This window comes from Phalaenopsis equestris, unplaced genomic scaffold (assembly GCF_001263595.1).
Source record: "Phalaenopsis equestris unplaced genomic scaffold, ASM126359v1 Scaffold000202, whole genome shotgun sequence".
NCBI classification, from domain to species: domain Eukaryota; kingdom Viridiplantae; phylum Streptophyta; class Magnoliopsida; order Asparagales; family Orchidaceae; genus Phalaenopsis; species Phalaenopsis equestris.
Genome location: NW_018164644.1, coordinates 2,854,141 through 2,860,541, shown reverse-complemented (window position 1 = coordinate 2,860,541; position 6,401 = coordinate 2,854,141).

Genomic DNA, 6,401 nt, shown 5'->3' with positions numbered 1-6,401 from the left:
TATATGTACCAAAACACCTGATATTGTAGCATGTAAATATTAACATAAAAATGCATGTACTTATGATTATAAGCATATGTCAGTCCTTGCAAATTTTTTTATACATATAATAAATTGTTCATATTTATTGGTCATACAGCATGCCCCATTTTCATTACCCTTTATACTTTAATAAATAGTTGTTACTTATTGAGTTTGTTTTTCAAACTCACTCATTGATATTTTTATATAACAAAATTCACTCAATCACTTGTCGTGTAATCTCCACCGGAGCAAACTTTCCAAATTTAGATTTTGTATTAATATTTTTCAGTTTCGTTTGAGTTATTGTATTTTCTTTTTAGGTTTGGGTGGTTGTTCTATATTAGCATTTCTATTTTAATTCAGTAAGTCTTCTATTATCAGTCTAGTTGCATCTTTAAATTTTTTTAGTATTTATAAAAGTTATAGTTTCTCTTTTATTTGCAATGCAAGTCTTTCTTTAAAATGACAATACAAGTTCAAACCATTTTCTCACGTCTTATGTTGTCGGGGTGCAATGCTTTCCAAACTTGGGGTGTAATTGATACCATGTGAAGGCGTCGTGTCATGAGATCCATTTGGTACAAACTGGTTTCCTGCTTTTGAGTTTGAATTAATCAAATTCATCCTTGTTTGCTCTCCATGTTCATTAATAGATTTCTTGACACTAAACCAATAAGATTCGAGAAAAATGTTAAAACCATACTAGTAGAGAACCCCAATCAGTCAAACAGTTCTTCTACAAAAACTAATAAAGGTATCATCTTCTAAGAGTCAAAAACTTGAACGACGCCGATGAAGGAAAAAATATTAAGTCCATAGTCCATACGCAGAGCTGTGTCCGGACAACAGACGTGATACCGCAAGGCGGAGCGAGAGCTCAGACCTCTGTTGTATCACGTCCATTGTCTGGATGCAGCTCGCACCCAGACTCCAGACATAATATTTTTTTCCCGATGAAGGGGGTAAAACTAAGAAAGACTGAAGCACGGGAGCTGCGGCAGAGGGGCCACCACCCTAGAATCATGTGTTCTTCTTTAAACTACTTGAAGAATTGGGTTTTCTAAGATGCCCCTCAGCCTTGTCAACCCTTGATTTACTATGGGACATAAATCTAACTCACACTTCCTCTCATTCCGCAATTCCTAAGAAACAAGATATATAGTTAAAATAGGGATCAATATCCAATCTAATATACAAAGATGCAACAAGCTTGTTGGAAAAGCTGAATCCATACCTGGGAAATATAGTGAAAGCAAAAGAGTAAGATTAGGGTTTCCTCGGTCGTAAACGCAAGTATTGTTGAAGATGCTATTGGATTTCGTAACGCGTGCTGGAGAAGGAAGAAGAAAGAAAGACTGACGACATGAGTCGAATAAGGGTTCCTTCTCCCGGATGAGACGATAACGAAAAGAAGAGTGATGACAAAAAAAAATTGAAAAAAGGGCTAGAGAGAGTGAGGAGAGTGAAATTAAAAAAAAATGAAATATACAGAATAAAACCTACTGGGGATTGATAATAGCACAAAACTAGCTGCAAGCTTCATTCTAATGTTTAATTTTGTCAAAATTGTTAAATTTTCAAATAATGTTGATAATACTCCAACATATTTTTATCATCAGTTAGGAATCTCGAGGCATAGCATGGATCTCAATGTAATCTTTTGAGCAAGAAATATTCAAATCTCAATAAAAAGTAATACAAAATTATAATTTCAGCAAACTTATAGTCAAACTGACATACCCAATGAGACAGATCCAATGATATCAAAATTTATGTAATCTGAGTCAAATCAAGCGCATATCAAGTCATTAAACCACTATCGTAAGTTTTCCAAGACATGTTTAGAAGGTCAAATGAATATCAAATCTAGTAAGTCTATAGCCAAATCGAGCGTCTCGACAAGACAAATCCAATGAGCTTAAAATTTCTTAATTCTAACATCATTAAGACACTTAAACGTCCATCAAATGTCATTTGATAGAAGGATGCTCTTCGAACCGTCCAATCAAAGTGGTTCATATTCCTGCATTAATAACACCCATAACACTATAAATAGAGTCCACCCCTCTTATGGAAGGGAGGAGAGTTTAAGAACTGATAAAAACTTGAAGCTTTGAGAAGGAACTGAAGTCCAGAACCACCACTATCGATTGTCGTCAACCACCACTATCAACCATTGTCGATCACTACTGACCATTATCAACCATCATCGACCGTCGTCACACACAACTCCCTTTGAGGGCTATTCTACAAAAATCAGAAGCATTCAGAAGATTAGTTAAATGGTTAATAAAATTGGAAGAGTTTAAAATTCGTTATCTACCACAACCAAATATCAAATCACAAGTGTTGGCCAACTTTTTGGTAGAATGTACATTGTCTGCTTCTGATGAGCCACCTTGTTCTTCTCCATTGTCATCTTAGTGGACATTGTACATGAGCAGAGCGTCCAAAAACTCTAGAGATGGTGTTGGAATGCTACTTATTTCCCCAAGTAAGACATCTTAGAGTACATGCTCCAATTGAAATTTTCAGCCACCAATAATGTTGTCGGGTATGAAGCCCTCATCGCCAGATTAAAACTCATAATCAGCTGTGAAGTACAAAATATGATTATCTACACTAATTCTCAGCTCATCGCATCCCAAGTTGAGGGAGAATTTGATTCTCATAACTTACAATCGGTGCAGTGTCTCAGTCCGGTGAAGACACTTCTCACCCGAAGTGAAACATACCAGCACATTCACATACTTTGGGAGGAGAACATTCAAGTTGAAGCCTTCTCCAAGCTCACTACTTCAACAACCAGGGATCTCTTTAAAAGAAGGTGCATTGAGGAAATACATTTTCTCAGAATCAAAAGCTCTTGGGTGATATTGCTTATAGATGAACCAAATGAGCCATCTTGGATGGATCTCATCATCTCCTTCCTCAGAGACAAAAAACTGCTTGATGATGCTACTGCGTCAATTTGCTTTTGGCGCAAGGTTATCAACTTTATCCTTATTGAGGATAAGCTATATAAAAAGTCATTTGTACGTCCATACCTCAAGTGTCTTCCCTCATCTGAAGTTGATTACGCTCTGCGGAAGGTTCATTCTGGAATTTGTGGGAAGCATCTTGATGGTAGAGCTCTTGCCCTTAAAATAATGAGAAAAGGTTTCTACTAACCCAAAATCAAGCAAGATGCATTGGAATTTATGCAAAAGTGCAAGATTTATCAACTAAACTTCAATCTTACGCATGCACCGCTGGTAGAACTCATGTCATTTTGAGTCCTTAGCCTTTCGCTCAATTAGGGGTAAATATCATGGGATCATTTTGAATAGCTACTGGACAACAAAACTTAATCATCTTAGATGTCAACTACTTCACCAAGTATGTAGAATCATAGTCGTTCGCTAAGATCACAAAAGCCAATGCCAAGCAGTTTATCTGGAAAATATATTGTCTATCGTTTCGGGCTCCCCGTGAAAATTATCACTGATAATGAGACTCAATTATCTGGAATGGACTTTTACATAATTTTGAAAGGATCTTCACATTTATCTGGTGCAGACTGCCATGGCACAACCTTAAAAGAACAAACAGACAGAGGTGACGAATCAGACAGTGCTAGAGGGTTGAAGACTCATCTTGAGAAGGTTGCGAGGTAGTGGATGGAAGAGCTTCATAACGTCCTCTGAGTCTATCGCACCACCTCGTGAACTCCAATCGGGGAAACTCTATATAACTTTTGTTTCGACACCGAGTCTGTCATCCCAGTTGAAATCAGAGTTTCAAGCCCTTGAGTTAAGACTTTCGACTTGAATAACAACAAGGAAAAGCTTCATCGGCATTTGGATCTGCTCCTAAAGACATGCAATGTGGCCTAGCTTAGAGTTGCTTTCTACTGCCAAAGTATTGCTCGCTACTTCAATTGAAGAGTCAAGCCTCAACCTATCTCTATCGGTGACTTGGTCTTGTATACTATTGAAGCCGTCGATCGGTCTACAACTCAACAAACTATCCCCCCTCTAGGAAGGCCCATATATCTTCGCTACCATGATCAAATGTGGAACCTTCAAGCTCAAGGATTTAAAGTGAGAAATTTTGCCTTGGACTTTGAATGCAGAGAATCTCTGCAATTACTGTTAGCAACACTCTGACCATATAGTTGATATCTGTTATTGTCTATTATTACATCGCATCTTGCATACAGTGTCAATGTATCTCAAACTTCTTAAAGAAATATCATTCACTCGCAACTTCGGTTACATCTTAGTTAGAGCACAATTAATTACAGGGGATTTGATCTATACTCTTCTATATAGATTAACATAGACGAGTTTTAACTCCGATAAACAACCTTTGATAAGTTAACAATCCTTAGTGGACTATACCTGACCCCTTCCACACAAATTCGCAAGCGATCAATGCTCCAAGAAACAACCCCAGATGGGTTAAAAGTCCCCGGTGGACTTCTGTTGGCATCCCATGCGAGTTAACATCATTGAGTGATACAATGATGCATAACCTTAGACAAGTCAAAGGTGATTAGTGATTTATTCACACAACACTCTCCTCAAATACAAGAACTTTTAAATGACATCCGGTACCCGCTGCGACATGAAAAAAAAACATACTTCAATATTATCACAAAAAATGCTCGGGGGATAAATAGTCAACAAAATCAAATAACTAAATAAGATGATTAACATACATACTATTATTGCACATACAAAGTCATTCTGACAAAAGCTGAAAAGAAATAGCTACATCTATATGCTTTGTACAACATGACAAAAACAAATATGTTAAAAGCATATAATGAAGAATTGAGCACTAATCAACGTCAACGTTCTCCTCCGCCCCATTGTCGTTGTTGGAGAACACCTTCTTGAACTCACTTTTGATGTCCTCACTATTAGAATATGACGGTTGATCTTCTGAAGCTTGGCTGAGAGTGAGCCTCTTTGTGATAATCCCGGTTCGACATTGCACTGCTCGACTCCCCTTTAGAAAATCTCAGATGAACTCTTTCTCAGCGAACCACTTTTGCTGCTCCTTTGCCTCAACATAAAGTACCCGGTCACAAGCCTCCTAAACATGGTCTTGATTGATAGTCTTGAACTCAAACGAGTTTTTGAAGTACTCAACCAATTTCTTCTTAACATCCGCAACATCAACATCATTCACAGACCTCAAAAGTTTGATATCTTTTTTTGGGTTGACATTATTGACTTAAGGGCTTTCACACTCCTATTACTTTCACTAAGATCGGCTCGTGCCTCCACCAACGCCTCTCGAGTTCTCTCTAGATCCTGAAGTTGTAGAGAGAAGGAAGTCATCATTTTTTAGATTTTTGTCATGCACTCCATCAATTGTGATTCCAGAGCCGGAACTCCTTCAACCGCATATTCATATTGGGGCTTGTACTCGCTTTGAAGCTATTTGCTCTTAAGAAATTCAGAGCTCCAATTTTTCAAAGCCAGTCCTAGCCCCATCTGAATTTCCACCATTTTATTTATCTAGCAGAAGAGAAGTCTGGGTGGGTTTGACAGGTAACATGATTTTTGACTAGAGGAAAATATGTTGAGATTTTCATACCTATTTTATACTGTTTTTGATGATATTGCACTTTAAAGAAAGGTATTTTTGATGTTTTGTTATATGAATGATGAATGATGAATTAGGGAGCAAAAAAATGCAAAAAGAAGTGAATTTGGAGCAAAAATGACCAAAATGTGAAGAATTGAACTAGGGCGCCGACGGTGTCATCGACCCCGCCGAAGGCGAGATTTTCCCGAGACTCCAGAATTAATTCATTAAGAAGGTCCGCCGACGACACCGTCGAGGCCGCCGACGGCGAGCTCGACAGTTATGCCCAAGCATGCTTTGGATAAGGCCAAATTTTGAAGGGATGCTTAGGCAACTCTTGGGAAAGCGCATCCATAACTTTAAAAGAACATTTTGGCCGAAAAAGAAAATTGAAGAGCCTAGAAGTCATGGAGAGAGTTCCTGGAGGTTGGAAATGTTTCAATAGTGTGTAAAAAATATGAGGAATTCTTCGAGAGATTGTAAGAGTGGAGTAAGAAAAGAAGAGATTCAGAGGACCTTTGAGGAGTTTTCTTGGAGGGAAATTAGAGATAAGTTATTTACTTGTTGTAATTTTTATGACTTTGATTTTATATATGAATTCTCAGTTTTGTTGTGTTTTCCCCATGAGATCTGAGTAGTTTTCTCTGTCTTTCTCCTTATCTCAAGATTTGGGAAATGATGATTTGAATTGGTGAAGCCATGAAAATGTTTAAGAAATTGTGATGATCTTTTCACTTCGATCTTAATTTACTTTCAATCTGGCCAATTGATTTGTTAAAATATGTTGAGTTTTACAA